At 38.1% G+C, this 17,693-nt stretch overlaps 1 protein-coding gene across 4 annotated transcripts in view; it reads right to left on the bottom strand.

Moving 5' to 3' along the window:
* The window catches only part of ARID5B (AT-rich interaction domain 5B), a 179,556-nt gene that overhangs the window by 140,953 nt on the left and 20,910 nt on the right, over nucleotides 1–17,693 (bottom strand). The gene's annotated exons all lie outside the window — the stretch shown is intronic.

Below are 17,693 nucleotides of genomic sequence, written 5' to 3'. Positions count from 1 at the left end.
ATGTAAAAAGCAAGAGCTAGATGACTAATGGTTAGCCTGTCTCCATATAAATGGTCTAAGTAAATCTGGGATTCTTGGAACTCTGACTCACCCCCAAATTCCTATGTTTATGGTACATTTTCCCTTGGCTTACACACAAATATTGAATTTAACTTTTGTCCTAAAAATTAAATAAAACTGTGATGTAATCCCAAAAGAAATACTTCATAAATGTTATGTGTTTCCCACTGAAAGAAACTTACACATTCTCATGTTTCTTAAAAACTTTGTAAGTTGAGAAATGAACTGATTTTTTCTTTTAATACATATGGGGTAGGGAGGAGAAGGTAAGTAAGGAGAAAGCCTCTGAATCTAAGAAAAGTAGTTGAAACTTAAATTTCTCCTCTGGATCATAAATTTAATTTTTAAGCATCTCTAACTGCTTCCAGGAAACCACCAACTTTTCTGACTCAGAATTAATCCAACAAGATATTTGGGAGATACCCACAGACAAAGCAGAGGAGAGCCCCTCACCCAGAGATTCTTTGGAAAGGATTTAAGAAGATAATCTCTCTGAGTTTAAGTTAAATTATTTGACGCATCTGACATTTCAACTTGAACTGACTTCTTTCATTTCTTTTTACTTCACATTTCTGAAGAAAGCTTAGCTGTGAAAACCCCTAAGCTTACAAAATCTTAGAAATATTTTTGACAAACAACAACAGGAAGATGTCTCGAAGCTCTTAAACAAAAGGAATTCACAAATGATTTGGCTAATTTTGCTATTAAACATGACTCTTTCCTCCTTCCTCCCACCCACACACACATACACGCATACACACATACTACTCCAAAGCAACCTTAAAAAAGGGGGGGGGGGGGGTTAAGATAAGCTTAACACAATAAGAAGCCTGGATTTAGTTTTTAAGAATGTTTTAAGGTAGGATCTAAAATTTCAATTTTCGTCATCCAGTTCAAAGCTGCTTCTGAGAAGAAAGTTTGTTAAGCAGCAGCAAAACAACAAATATTCTATCAAAAATGAAAACTAAAACTTTTGTAATGGAATCCTTTCCCTTATCATGATAAAATAAGAACTTCCACTAAATGGGAGACACAGTGGAAACTGTCCTTTTATCCTGTGCTCATGAAAAAATTTCAAAACTCTATAAACAATGAGGCATACTACAAAGTACCATTTCAATGGATGATTTCACTCAGTTTCACTACACTATCCTCTTGAAATAAAAGATCTGTAGTTGTCATGCATTTTATAGCTATTACATGGCGATTATTAAATGTCAGAATAAAAATTCAGGCTGGGTATGGTTTCAAAGCATATGGGAACAGCTTCTGGACAACACACACCAGAAATCAAGTTCAGAATGTACTGGAAAATAATTAAGTATCATGGTATATAAGTCTCAATATTAGGAAAAAAATGAATTAGGCAACATTTTTACCAAATATGGTTCTCTAGAACAGACAAGTTTAGAGTTGAGTGTTACTTTCAAATAGCTCTGTGATCAAATGATTATCATTTCAATTACCAGTTGCTTCAGATCTTTTCCAAGAAATGGCATGACTAGCTCTGGCTGGCTTACAACACCCGCCAAACAAATAGTTTATTAACCAAGAGAAAATACAATCCTTATGATGTCATCGACAAATAAAGCCATCTTTCAAGATTCAGTCTATAGATTCCTCTCTCCTTCCTTTTTTCTCTCTCTCTCAAAGAGACCTTCTGAATACTGTATATACACACTTACATAAAAACAAACGCAAGAATTCACATAAACATGCATAAGCCATAAACTCAAGTTTGGATTAACTGTAAAACCACCAGTATGTTTTACTGTGGATTCATAGAGAAACTGGCCCTGCAACACTGTCAACTGCCAGGATTTAGAAGGAAATCTGATAAGAAGAGGGGGAAACAACAAACCAGCCCCCAAAACAAAACAGCTAATATATATAGAAAAAGTCTCAGGAAACTGTACTTTGTATATACAATGGCATAAATCACATGTTCGTATTTACTATTCTAAGCAAGTGCTGACTAAAGTTCCTAATACTCGCCATTCTTGGGCAAGCCTATATGTCTAAGAATTTCAATAAGCTCATCTCATGATTACATCAACTCTCTGCAAACTGTGACTTAGCAATGGATAAATATTGCTGATTTCCTCTAATACAATACAAAAGGAACACAAAGAAATACACTTTGTTATTCTATTAATGTACTTGGGCTTTTCAATTAACCTAGCTCCTAATCAATATTTATGTAAGCTGTGTTGAGACACTTTCTAAGTCCATATCCCCTTTCATCATCATTATAAAAACTGCCTATTTTTGTAATTTGGATTTTGTTTTTCCCATTGTACAAAAACAGCTCATTCAAGCATGTAATCCTCTAAGTCAGAGGAGACCATCTAGTCAAAAAGTCACAAGGCTGCTAGCCCATGTGTATAGCTGGCCCCTGCAAATGTTCTATAAATTGAGAAATTTTACTCAAAATGTCCAGACTTTCATCTTCTCTTAAAAAGAAAGAAGCATCTGGTATACCACATGGCAAAAAGAAGTTGAAACCTATGGCAGTTGCCTGTGTTAGGCAAGATGTGAGAGCTCTAGTTATCCACACTTCCACCACTCCCTATTGCCTTAGAGTCCATTCACTTTCCCCTGGATAAGCACCAGACATTTGAACTTGCGTACCCTAATTAAGTCCACCGCCTTCATTTTATTGTTGAGGACAGTGAGTTTCAGTGACATGTTGTAGTGCCAACTTCTGGAAGAACCTGGATAAGAATCTGGGTTTTCTATCTGCCAACATAGCATTCATCCTGGACTCGTAGCCAGACTGCCTATGTTCACATCCCACCCTACAACTTCTTTAACCTCCCTGTGCTTCAACATTCTCACCTACAAAAAAGGGTTCATAATAGTATCTACCTTTTACCATAGTTGCAAGGATTAAATGGGTTGATATAAGTGAAATTCTATGTCAGGGCTAACTATAATCATCCTTTACAATGGTGTTTTCCAAAATGTGGCATGCAGAGATGTTTAGATGGTTCACAAGTAAACTTCTGTTTCATATTAAGTTATAAATTTGATATTTATTTTTGCAGTTACCTCCTATTGATGGGAAAGTTTTCTATTTATAGGACATACAGAAGGGTCCCTCTTTAAATATATTTAAGTTTAAAAAATGAGTCAATTTAAGCAAAACCATTAGGTATACACTATTGCAGAGGACATATGGATATGGCAAAAAAAATTTTCTCAAGATGCTATGAGAATGACTGAAAATTGGGGCAGTGTATTTTATCAGTGGTTCTCAATATATGGTCCAGGAACCCCTGGGAATCCCCAAGACTATTTTAGGATCAAAACAATTGACTTAATAATACTAAGACATTATTTGCTTCTTTCACTCTCATTCTTTCACAAGCATGTAGTGGGATTTTCCAGAAACTATATGACAAATGATATGGCCTCAAAGCAAATGCAGAAGTAGATATGAGATTCCAGTTGTTTGTTATTAAGCTAGGGAGTAAAGAGATTTACAGAGATCTAAAATAATGCCACTCTTTTTACTACTGTTTTTGAAAACATAATTTTCATTAAAATATGCTACATTATCATAACAAGTTTATGACTGCTATTTTATTTTTTAAATTAACTTAGAGTAAAATAGACTTTTTGATGTACATCTCTCTGAGTTTTAACAAATGATTCGTATAACCATTAGTACCGCAATCATCAGAATACAGAATAAGTATAACACCCCAAAAAATTCTCTCTACTATTGCTTGGTGGTCACGGTATCCCCCTACCCCAACCACTGAAAACCATTTATTTGTTCTCCCTACAGTTTTGTGTATTCCAGAACATAAGGTAAATGGAATCATACAGGACAAAACCGTCTGATACTTTCACTCAGCATGATGCCTTTGAGATTCACCCAGGGTGCTTCGTGTATTCACTGTTCCTTTTTAATGCTGAGCAGTATTCATGGTGTAGATGTGCCTGAGTCTGCCTTTCCATTCATCCACCGAGGGTTATCTTATCTGTGTTGTTTCCAATTTTGGTGATTACAAATAGAGCTGCTATGAACTCATGTACAGGTTTTGATGTGAACATAAGTTTTCAATTCTCTAGAGTAAATTTCTAGGAGAGGAATAGCTGGGTCATATGTTAAGTATATGTTTAACCTGATAAGAAACATCCAAACTGTTTACAGAGTGGCTGTACCATTTGGCATTCCCACCAACAATGTATGAGTGTTCCAGTTACTCCTCATCCTTGCTAGCACTGGATACTGCCACTGTTAATTAATTAATTGATTTACTGTCATTCTAATAGGTATGTAGTAGTTTCTCATTGTGTTTTTTATCTTCATTTTTTGGTGAAGTGTCTTAAGTCTTTTGCCCATTTTTAAAATTGTTTTTTTTACCATTAGGTTTTAAGAGTTCTTTCACCTCCTGGATACGAGTCAGATATGTGATCCGAAAATATTTTCTCCCACTCTGTACTTTGTCTTTTCATTCTTTTAACAGTGTCTTTCACAGCACAAAAGTTTTAAATTTTGATTAAGTCCAGCTGATCAGGTTTTCTTTTATTGATTGCCATTTTGATGTTATATCTAACATCAGAGCATGAAGATTTTCTTTGATGTTTTATTTGAAAAGTTTGATAGTCTTATGTTTTACATTTAGAACTATGACCCATTTTTACTTAATTTTGTAAAGGGTGTGAGGTTAGGTTTGCATTCATTTTTTATATGGATGCCATATTATTGTTATTGTTAAACATATTAATAGATAATTTAATTTTTCTCAGTTTTAACTTATAATACAGCAAATATCAACAGATATAATCTGCATAAACCAAAGCTCTTTGGGGTCTTCAGTAATTTGACTATAAAGGGTCTTGAGTCCAAAAAAGTTTGAGAACTACTATATTATATTACCAAATCAAGGCCTTTTCTTACTGTTCATTTTCCTTAACCTTTTAGTAGGACTTGATAATGAATGTCCCTACCTCTGACTTGAAACCCTCCCTCCTGTTAAGAACTGTGAGGGTGTGAGATTTTAGCCTATTAGTTTCCAGTTTCATGTATGCTAGCAGAAGACATGAAACTCCTGGTCAGAGACAAAGGATGATTTACTGCTCACAGCAATAGCAGCAGTCAAAGTATAGGCATTTGTACCAGTTCCTCAGTGTTCCTTTCCCAAATGATGACTAAGAGGGGTAGAGGATACCTGCACTCGGAGTGGGGTACATTATAGGAGAAGAACCCTGAGCTTTGGGAACCTAAATCTTTTAATATTGGACAGTAAACATGCCACCCTTTGCTCAAGAGGGACATACTATCTCTATCTTCCACAGCTGTTCACTAATATAAACATCCTTGAAAAGAAGGTAGTCAGTGTCTCTTCTCACAATATGTGTAGAAATGTTAGAGACCCACAGAGAATTGTATATCGACACCCCCTCACCTCTACTTTCCTTCACCTTATTCAATTTCTCTTCCTCCTCATTCCATCTCCCTACTGGGAATATGTAGGAAACATACATACTTAGATGTAGTCTGGGTACAGATCTTCTTTCTCTGCATATCACTCCTTAAAGAAATCATTCTCCACTAGGATGTCACTGTGCACCTCTAAGACCATGACTGCGTTCTACAGTTTGGTTCCAAAAATTCAGTCCCTAGATGTCAATTTAGATGTCTCAGCATCAACTCAAGTGGAATGCACAATCCATCTGGACTCTGTGTAAGAAAAGCCCTTATAGCTAACTTTTTCCCCAATGTCTATTCTCTCTTTCTTCTATAATAATAAACTTCTAATTTTTTGGACACAGAATAAACATACATAAAGATACCCTTTCCCTGCTTCCCTTTCAGTTAGGTGCATCAACTGGACCAAGTTCTGACCAATAAGAGGTGAGTTTAAGTGAAGTGCACAACGTCCAGAATAGGTCCATCAAGGGAATGGATATGCCATTTCCTTCCTCTTTTCTTCCCATTTCCAACCTACTGCTTTGGAAGTGATCAAGGTCACGGTGGTAAGCCATGGTGGTAAGCCACCTCAGACCACACAATGAACAAGGGCAAATTGCTCAAGAGAAAAGATAGAAGGAGCTCCAGGGTGACCTCCTGGAGCAAAGCCACCATACTAACCCTGAGCCACACACTTCTAGGCTATCATGTGAGAGAGACTTGAACTCCAAATTTATCTAAGCAACTGTAATCCAGAGACTCTGTCACACAGCTGAACCTGTATGTTTACTAATATTTCATCCCTGAGAGAGAGAACATGATTGGAACCTTCCTTATAATACCACCTGGTAGCCAATAACAGACTGTTGCTGAGGAGAGCTATATTCAGCTACATTAATGGGGTTCCGAGGGCAATAAACACGTACGTATAGTATTGGGGGCTTGGCAGGGAGGGGGCAGAATGAGAACAGGAAAGCATGGTACGCTTACCACAACCTTCCCCGAACATCCAGGAGTGTTAAAATGTGCTTTGTAGCAGTTGAAACATGATATATGTTGGGAACACAAAACACAATAATACGTGGTGTTAGCTAAATAAACTGTGAAACCAAAATAACAGTCCTATTGGTTGCACAAGAGTGGGAATATTTCACCAAGACTGAGCTAAAAATGAAAATCTGTGCCAACTTTTTGAAAGACCAGCCACAAACACATCAGCTTGTGTCCTGCACTGAACCATCCTGGGCAGGCGTGTGTGCCTGTGAGGTGCACAGTGGACCTAGGTTCTAAGAGCAGAAGACGTGCCACCTTTGGGTCTGGCTAGGCTGGCCGCTTGCCACTTTCCACAGTATGCTGCTTCCAGGGTATTCAGGCACCCCTGAATTGCTCTCCCTGTAGAATATTATTGCGGTCTGCTAATGGAATACCTCCAGAATGAGTAAAAAGGTTTCACTTTACAGGCGAGTAGGTACCAAGCAGAGGTCCAAGACAGGCAAGACAGAATGGTCATGCAAGTCAACAAGATGAAGCTCTCACTGGCCAGTGGTGAAACGAGAAAGATAAGGGCAATGCTGTAAATGTTTCATGAGGCTAAATATACTAGATTTAAAGACGATCCTTGTGTGAGTCAGGTTCCCAACAGGACACAAAATCCTTGAGCTACGATAACCCAGGGAGGGTTTATGTACAAAGGGACTAATTACAAAGGTGCTGGTGGGAAGAAAGGGGACCAGAAGAGATGGGACAGGAAGCTGGGCCAGCAGCAGCTGAGTGTCACCAGTTCTAGGCAAGGGGTCAAAGGCAGGGGGTAGTTCCCGGCTCCAGAGCAGATGGCCCTGGCAGTGGCAGTGGCTCTTCAATGAAAGGACACTGCCAGCCTGGGGGGACACCACAGGAAAGGAACAGGGAGTAAATGTCTCCCCTTCACTCCTCTCTCCCTCTCCCATCTGTGACTGAACCCACCAGAAGCCACGGTGCCCAGGAGCTCCGTGAATGGAACCCACAAAGTCAGCCTCCTAGGGCAGAAAGCAGAGACGAGAAGGGAGAACGTGGATGTGGAAGGGCCCCTGCACGTTCGTTATACGTAAGACTTTCTCTCCCTTCCTTTTTCTGGGGTTAAAATATCCTTTTTTTCTCTGAAATGAGGATTCCAATAGATGCTAGTTGTTGTTTCTTAATGTCCTCAGTAGGCAAAATAAAAAGACATCAACTCAAAGTTGGTCCCAGAACTGGGAATTACTGTTCTCATTATCTGTGACATAATGTTAAATCTTTATTGAGTGTCCGTATTTGGTGCTGAATTGCATAACTGTGTCTTCTACAGTAACCACCTGAATTGCAATACTTATTAGAGGCAAATACCTTTGCTTCACTCCTACTTCTCTCCTACTTCCCAGAGAGCCAGGGACCGTGCTGGATCTAAAGTACTCAACGAATATTTATTCTAAAGGCACACCATCTCTGGAATTGCCATGTTGGGAGAAACCAAGGGATAGCAGAGAAAACCCTGGCTTCTGTGTCTGATGTACCTGGGTTCAAATGCTGCTCCACTGTGTTTAACATCTATGCTAATCTTGGGAAGTCACAGTATCTTTCCAGAATCTCATCTAAAAAAACGGGGAAAACAGGACAAAAGAACTAACCTGATCCGGTAGTTGGGATGTTGAAGTCGTTATAGCACAGTGGTCAACACAGATTAGGTGTGCAAGGAATGATGGCTGTTATTATTATATAGGCCACTTGAACCTAAAATGAGGGGGTGGCATGGGGGTCAAGTGGAATTCAGATGTCACCTATGAGCAACTGTGTGCATTCCTAACCCTCCTGAATTCTGTGCCTAGGAGCAATAGCCCCTGCAGCTCCTGTTGGGAAGCTCAACAGGAAACTGGGCCAGAAAACATTTAAGGTAATCTCTTCAGCCTCCAAGGATACAGCAGTGGAAAAGTCTGAGAAGCTCTACTTTGCCCAGACACAATCTATGTACTTAGACACTATTTCATCTAACCCTACAAGGACTTTCAGAAGCAGGCATTCTTAGGACCATTTTAGGGATGAGAAAACCCAAGTGGAAACAGAAACTGGCTTGGAAGGATCATCTCCTTTCTGCCAAATGGGGCCTTTAAGCCAACAACCCCACCCTACTCTCACCCTGGGACAACTGGGCCCTGCCCCCTCTCCTGCCAATTCCCTGGAGTGGCTGGGATTTAAAATCATTTCACAATAAAAAGGATTTTATTTTTAAGTTTTATTGTGTTTTTGTCCCCAAAGCGATATGACAGAAATTGCCATTCACACAATAGTTAAAAAGGCAAAAATTTTTTGTTGTCGGAGTGATAAAGATAGCCTCTCAAGTATATGCTTAAGGTTTAATTTGACTCCCTTAATGTAATCTGAAGTGGGTTTGCCATGGAGGCTTATTAGTGTATTGAGTTCCAAATTCCCAGGCCAGCCCCTCCTCCTCCAACCTTTCTTTTCCCCCTTTCCAGACATTGGGGTGAAGCTTGTGCCTCACTGAATTCTGGAAAGCCATCCCAGCACAATTACAGGGAGTAAGCAAACAGAAGATGGTTCTGCAGCAGGATTTGTGAAATGCAGTGTGACCATCCTTTATGGAACACTCAATGACATTCACATATAAAACAGTAAGTGAAAAATCCTAAATATTTATGTTCCTAAATGTATTTTTAATACCCATTACTCTAAAAACATGTTAGACTGTGGCCTGCTCCCCCAGGGAGGCCATCTCTAAAGAAAGTCCTAGAAACATCCTCTCATTAATTTCCAGTTCCACTTCTTTCCTCGTGGACCTACTATGCTTACACCTTTTTCCTCCCTAAAATTAAAGATAATTTACAAAGAGAGAAAAAAAATGCATCCCAGTGTCCTAAAGATTTCCTCTCTAAACAGGCAAGCATTTGACATGGAAAGAAGATGCCTTAAATCAATGTTTGAGCTTGACCACTCCTTCCTTTGGCCAACTTAACAGGGTGGTTTTTCTTTTCCTCATTCCAGAAGGCTAGCATTATTTCAAGTTTTATATATATTTTATTTTATTTTTTATTGGCTTAAGCTTTTTTTCATCATTTACATTAGGTGTATTTTCCCCATATACCACCCCTATTGTTAACACCTTGCAATAACGCCATACATTTGTTATAATTCATGAAAGAACATTCTTCTACTTGTACTATTAACACCAGTCCATCGTTCATAACAGGGTTCACTGTGTTACACAGTCCCATGTTTTATCTTCTAATTTTCCTTCTAGTAACATACATGACCCTAAACTTTCCCTTCCAACTACATTCACAAGCATAATTCAGTGCTATTAATTATACTCACAGTAATGTTCTAACATCACCACTATCCATTTCCAAACATTTATAATCAACCTAAACAGAAATTCTGCACACATTAAGCATCAGACCCCCACTCTCTATCCCCATTCTATCTCTTGGTAACCTGTATTCTAGATTTCAACCTTATGAGTTTGTTTATTTTAATTAGTTCGTATCAGTGAGATTGTACAATATTTGTCCTTTTGTGTCTGGCTGATTTCACTCAACATAATGTTCTCAAGGTTCATCCGTGTTGTCTCATGCATCAGAACTTCATTCCTTCTTATAGCTGAATAATATCTCATTGTATGTATACACCACATTTTGTTTATCCATTCATCAGTTGATGGACACTTGGGTTGCTTCCATCTTTTGGAAATTGTGAATAACGCCACAATGAACGTTGGTGTACAAATATCTGTTTGAGTCCCTGCTTTCAGTTCTTCTGGGTATATACCTAGTAGCGGGATTTCTGGATCATATGTCAGTTCTATAGTTTTCAAACTGTCCTCCACAGTGGCTACACCATTTTACATTCCCACCAGCAGTGAATAAGTTGTTCCTATTTCTCCACATTCCTCTCCAACACTTAGAGCTTTCTATTTTTTTTAACAGCGGCCACTCTAGTAGGTGTTAACTTCACAGTCTATTTCTAACTACTTTCAGGTTACCATAATTAAAACTAACTTGGCACTCAAACACTTCACTCTAGCCATTAAAACATAGGCAAAAGAACATAAATGAGCCCAATTCCAGTGTTAAGCTTAGATTGACCTACCCATAAGAACACTCTATAAAAGCAAAAATAAGCAACAACAAAACCCAAACCCAATCACCACCAATCCAGCTGTTATAGGCTGAATGGTTCCAAACCATTATTTCTACATTCCCTGATCTTTGTTCACAAAGTTTCACAAGAACATTATCTTCTACACAAGTATGCAGTTGAGCAGGCCGTGTATATTCTATAAACGCCCCAAAGGAAGAAGAAAATACTTTGCCCCTTTTGGCATATGAAAACCAAGGTGGAAGACTCCTGAATTGTTAAAGGTTACTGGTGATCTGGCACACTGCTGTCATTAATTAGAAGAGCTGTATGCACTGAAAGCCTTATGCCTATTTAGAAAGCTTTAATGTAGAAACTGAGTTAATCTTCCTGTTTTGTGTAGCCTCCACTTAAACATAAACATATGATTTAGACACGCTCCCTCTTGTTAGACTTTTTTTTTTTGCTCTGCTCTCTTAGCACAGTCCACATTATTATACTCACATGTATGATGGCAGCAGAATAATTTGAGACCCACTGCTTTATTTAATAATGTAATTATCCCTATATTGGATTACTTAAAGGGGCTTTGTATTTGTAAGTTTTAGTTTTTTCTACACTATTGATATGCTGTGTCATGGCAAATGATTCAGACTTCAATCAAAAGCCCTAAACCCAGTTTGGAAAAATATTGGGTGTTTCTGAATATGCCAGGATTAACATAAGAGCCAATTTGCAACCACAGGGGGTGACCTTTCTATTGCTGTTCAAAGGCTACGGTGGGGTGGCCAACACACAGGACAAAGCCAAGCAACTGCAGTTGCCTGGTTCCAACACTTCCACCACCTCAGGTGGGTTGTATAACCAGAGAATAATGCCCAAGTTTTCCTCGAGGGAAGCTCCCTGAAGGCAGGGCTGGTGCCTCGTACAGCCTTCCATGCCTTGCAGTGCCCTGTGCATTCTCAGGCAGAGCTTCCAGAATAAACAAATGCATGCTGCTGGGCCTTCTGGCAAAACGAGCAGTTGCAGAAGGGAATCCAGAAGGCTCCATCCCTGCCACCTTTAAGGGAGCATTCGCCAGCTGAGCTTTATCCAATGTTGCTGTCAAGAGGGATTTTGTTCTAGCTTTTCTCCAACTCAATTCGATCTGATCCAATTAACTTGTATTGACTCCCTGCTCCATGCCAGGCCCTGGGCTGAGCATCAGGCATGGAGAGATAAGGGGGAATAAGACACAGGTTCTGCCCTCCAGGAACACACCACAGTGCCAGGCGCTTCTGTTCCTTGCCTGGGAAGGGAAAGCTACTCTTTTTACAGTCTGTCATCACAGGGTTCATTCACACTTTTTAAATTTTTTTTTCAGTTTTTAATTTCACTTTATTGTGGAAAACACATGACATAAAATTTGCCATTTTAACCATTTTAAATATGCAATGCAGTAGCATTAATTCATAATATTGTGCTACCATCACCACCATCTATTACCAAAATGTTTTCATCACACAAACTGAAAGTCTGTACCCATTAAGAAATAACTCCCCACTCCCTACCCAACCCCCTCCCCTGATGACCTCTAATCCATTTTCCTGTCTCTAGGTTCATTCACTCTTTCATCCTCAATGTTCTGAGCATCTACTATGGGCTGTGCAAGTCCATGGGGATAGCAGGGGAGCAGACCCCTGCCTCATGGGACCCCAGTCTAGTGGGGGGAAGACAGACAGTACCCAATGTGGTTTACATGATGAAAAATTGCCATAAGTGATTTCATTCATTCAGTGAATATTTTCTGAACACCAACTGTGTACCAGGAGCTGTGCAATTGTGTGTGTGTGTGTGTGTGTGTGTGTGTGTGTGTGTGTTAGGGGAGTGGGGAGAAAGCAGAAGAGCCAGGTAATAAAATATATATGAAGCAAAATAACTAGAAAAGGCAATATTGGGGGGTAAGGATGGGACTAGGGATGATTTAAATCAAGCGGTCACGGAAGGTCTCTGTGCTGACACCCTAAGTAAGGGAAAGAGCCAGCAAGATTCAGGAGTGGGGGTGGAGGGGACACGGGGACACAGGACATTCCAGGCAGATGGAATGGTGTGGCAAAGATGATGACTTAGGAGGAATGTGGTACATTGTCACACCCAAGGTTAAAAAAAGAAAAAAAAGTGACATGCCCCCACACCCACCTGCAAATGTCTTATACTGGATGAATGTTCTAAATTTGAATCCAGACCCTTTTCCTTAAGTCCCCATTAGCTTTAGGATGGAAGCTACCCCATAAATTAATTTCCATTATTAAAATTGACAAGAATCTGTTTCATGCCACCCTTTCCCCAAACTTTTAATGACTACATATATTATGTTTTGAGCACTTTGTTGAACACCAAGCTGCACCCTTTCTGAAAGAAAAATAAATGAGTTTTCACATGAAAACAGTTCATTTCCACAGAATTTAAAAGACGGAAGGCCAGCTGCTTTGTTACCATGCTCGAGATTGCAGGGCAGCTAGGAGATGCTCATCTCCCTTAGAGACACCCATTAAAAACACAAGCTGGACCAGCTGACCAAGATGGCAACATAAAATGCTCTAGGGTACTGATCTCTCACAGAATCTTTGAACAACTAGCAAAAACCGGCCGAACCATATTCCTCAAAACTCTGGAAAAAGGTTAAAGGGTTGCAGTAACTGAGTGAGAGCCGAATAAAAAAACACAGCTTTAAAAATGGTAGGAGAAGCTTGTAGCACCCTTGTTGGCCCATCCCCCACCACACTCCCAGCACAATGTGGAGTCAGCCTGCACTCCCCTTGTGGGTCCCCAACCCTGTTCCTGAGGAAGTAGACTAATGCCTATGCACATGCTAGGGTGCCTTTATGTTGGTGCCAATCAATTAGATGGTAGCCTAAGAGACTGAACCAGGAAACTCAACTCAGACTTGGCCTCCCAGATCTTACCCTGCAGACAGAAGCAGCTTGCAGACAGCTACAGCAGTGTAAGAAGCAATTAAGTCAAAGCAGACAGGGGCAAAAAATTACCTACTTTAAGTCATACAATAAAAGAGCATGTATTTATTTTAAAGGGAATAGAGGGGGCAATCAAATTCTGTAAATTGGGCAACACCTAAGGCCATGAGCAAGTGCAAGTCAAGGACAAAACAAAGCTTCAGTAAAAACAGAAAGAACCCTGCATTTTGCATTTGACTTGGGCTGATCTTCTGGATAGGAGGGCTACACTCTGAAGTAGAGCACTAACCAATGCAAAACCAATTTGCAAAGACTGTGGAAAGCATTCTGTGGCATTGGTTGGTTTGTTTATGTTAGATCCTGGCACACAAGGAAATCTCTGTCATCACTAGCTGGATACGAACTTACAGAACAGACAGCTCAAGAATTAAAGCCAAGTGTTTAAACTTTAAAATCTGAAAACGTACAATGTGCAAAAAAAAAGATAACAAGAAAAACAAAGAAACAGGTAATGGTGGCCCATCCAAAGGAACAAGGTAAAAATTCAGAAACCATCAACAAAGAATAACAGATTTGGTACATATCAGACAAAATAAAAAAAAAAAAAAAAAAAAAGAACTTCAATATGCTCAAGGAGATAAAGGAAAACACAAGAGGAAGAACTAAATGATATCAGGAAAAAAGACAATGAACAAAATGAGAGTCTCAACAAAGAGACGGAAATTTTAAAAAGCAATCAAACAAAAATACAGGAATTAGAGATGACAATAACTGAAATGAAAAATTCCCTAGAGGGTTTCAAGAGCAGATTGGAGCTGGCAAAGGAAAGAATCAGTGAACACAAAGAAAAGACAATTGAAATGTTTCAGGCTGAGGAGCAGGAAGAAAAACGAATTGAAAAAAGCAAACAAAGCCTAAGAGACCTGTGGGACACCATCAAGCATACCAATATACACATTATGCGAGTCCCAGAGGGAGAAGAAAGAAAGAAAGGGATAAAAGGAATATTCAAATAAATAATAACAGAAAACTCCCCAAATTTAACAACAGACATGCATAGGCACATTCAAGAAGTCCAAAGAACCCCAATAAAGATGAACTCGAAAAGAACCAAATCCAGACACATAGCTGTCAAACTGTCGAACGCCAAGAATAGAGATTCCTGACAGCTGCAAGAGAAAAGTAATGTGCTATATTCAAGGGAGCCCCAATAAGACTTAAGTGCCAGTTTCTCATCAGAAACTATGAAGACAAGAAGGCAATGGACAAAATATCTAAAATGCTAAAAGAAAACAATTGCCACCCAGGAATTTTAAGTCCAGAGATACTATATTTCAATAATGAGGGAGAGATTAGGACATTCCCAGATAACCAAAAGCTGAGGGAGTTCATCACCACTAGACCTGCCCTACAAGCAATGCTAAAAGGGAGTTCTTCAGACTGAAAGGAAAGGACATCAGATAACAGAGCAAAGCAGCATAAAGAAATAAAGACGTTTAGTAAAGGTAACCATAAGGGTAATTATAAATGCCACTACTATTGTATTGAATTTTGTGACATGTAACTACCATTTTTTTTACTTCCAACAAATTCTACAATACAAACACATAAAACCTAATGATAAATCTATGGCTTTGGACATAAAATAAAGACATAATCTGTAATAAGAACAACAAAAAAGGTGAGGGGATAAAGGAGTATAGGAATATATAAACATATATACAGAAAGAGGTGAAAAGGGACTCAAAATGGTATACTACAAAAACATAAATAAATATGAAAGTAGCCATTAAAGGAAAAATTGAGGGACAAAAAAAGGTATAAGACTTACAAAGAACACAAAGCAAAATAGCAGAATAAAGTCATACATGATCAGTAGCTACTTTAATTGGAAATGGTTTAAACTCTCTGGTGAAAAGGTAGAAATTGGAAGATGGATAAAAAAAAAAGCATGAACCAACTATACGCTGTATAGTTTCAAAATGAAAGGATGGAAAAATATGCATACCATACAAATACTAACTAACAGAGAGCTGGGGCAGCTTTACTAATTACAAATTAAATTGACTTTAAGTAAAAAACTGTTACAAGGTACAAGGAAGGTCATTACATTCTGATAAATGGATCAATTCAACAAGAAGACCTGTCAATTATAAATCTATATGCACCCAAAGGCAGAGCCCCAAAACATATGAAGCAAATATTAACATATATTTCTACATTAACAGTAGAATACTTCAATACACCACTTTCGATAATGGATAGAACATCTAGGCAGAAGATGAGGACTTCAACAATACTATAAACCAACTAAACCTAATAGATGTATCACCCAACAACAGAATACACATTCTTCTTTAGTACACATGGATCACTCACTAGGATAGATCATAAATTATGTCATAAAATAAGACTCAGTAAATTCAAAAATATTGAAATCATACAATGTATCATCTCTGGCCACAGTGGAATGAAGGTAGCAATCAGTAACAAAGGGAGAACTGGAAAATTCACAAATATGTGGAAATTAAGCAACACACTCTTAAACAACCAATGAGTCAAAAAAGAAATTACAAGGGAAATCAGAAAATATCTTGAGGCGAATGAAAATGAAAATACAACATGCCAAAATGTATAGGCTGCAGCAAAGTCAGTGCTGAGAGGGGAATTTATAGCTTTAAATATCACATTAAAAAGTAATATCTCAAAGCAGAGATCTATTCTCACAGCTGAAGGATCTAGAAAAAGAAGAGCAAACCAAACCCAAAGTGAGCAGAAGGAAGGAAATAAAGATTAGAGCAGAGAGAAATGACAAAGGGAGTAAAAAACAACAGAGACAATCAAAAAACCATAAGTTGTTTCATTGAAAAGATCATTAAAATCAACAAGCCTTTAGCTAGACTGACAAAAAAAAAAAAAAAAGAGGGAATGTTACTATCAACCCTATAGAAATAAAAGAATTATAAGAGGATACTTTGAACAACTGTACACCAACAAATTAGAGAACCTAGGTAAAATGGACAAATTTCTAGAAACATACAAATACCTACACTGACTCAAGAACAGAACATCTCAACAGACCAATAACAAGCAAAGAGATTAAATCAGTAATCAAAAACCTCCCAAGAAAGAAAACCCAAGGACAAGAGTTTTCACTGGTGAATATTATCCAACATTCCAAGAATTAACACCAATTCAGCCCAACTGCTTCCAAAAAATCAAAGAGGAGGGAACACTCCCTAACTCATTCTAGGAGGCCACCATCACCCTAACACCAAAGCCAGATAAAGATACCACAAGAAAAGAAAATTAAAGACCAGAATCTTTATGAATATAAATGTAAAAATTCTCAAGAAAATACTAACAAATCAAAATCAACACATATTAAAAAAATTAGACACCATGATCAAGTGAGATTTATCCTAGGTATGCAAATATAGTTCAACATAAAAAAATGAATTAATGTAATACATCACATTAATAGAATGAAGGGAACAAAACATAGAATCATCTCAATTGATGCAGAAAGGCAGTTGACAAAATCCAGAATGACTTCTTAATAAAAACACTTAGAAGACTAGGAATAAAAATAAATTTTATCAACATGATAAAGAGCATATAGTATATGAAAACCCACAGCAAACATCATATTCTGATATGATTGAAAACTTTCCATCTAAGATCAGGAACAAGCAAGGATGCCCACTCTCACCATAGTTATTCAATATTGTATCGGAAGTTCCAACCAGAGCAATTATGCAAAAAAGAAAAATAAAAGGCATCCAAATTCAAAAGGAAGAAGTAAAACTTTCCCTATTTGCAGATGACATGATCCTATATATAAAAAATCCTAAGAAATCCACAACGAAGTTCCTAGAGTCAATATACTAATTTAGCAAATTGACAGGGTACAAGATCAACTTACAAAAATCAATGTTTCTATACACTAGAATTGAACCATCCGAAAAAGAAATCAAGAAAGAGAATATTTATTTACGATAGAACTGAAAGAATCAAATATCAAGGAAAAAATTTAACCAAGGATGTACAGGACATATATATGAAAAACTATAAAACATTGCTAAAATGAATCAGAGAAGCCCTAAATAAATGGAAGGACATTCTGTATTCAAGGATTGGAAAACTATATA

The sequence above is a fragment of the Choloepus didactylus genome, chromosome 15 (assembly GCF_015220235.1).
Source record: "Choloepus didactylus isolate mChoDid1 chromosome 15, mChoDid1.pri, whole genome shotgun sequence".
NCBI lineage: Eukaryota > Metazoa > Chordata > Mammalia > Pilosa > Megalonychidae > Choloepus > Choloepus didactylus.
The sequence above is the reverse complement of the archived record's forward strand: the minus strand, read 5'-3'. Positions and strand labels throughout refer to the sequence as shown.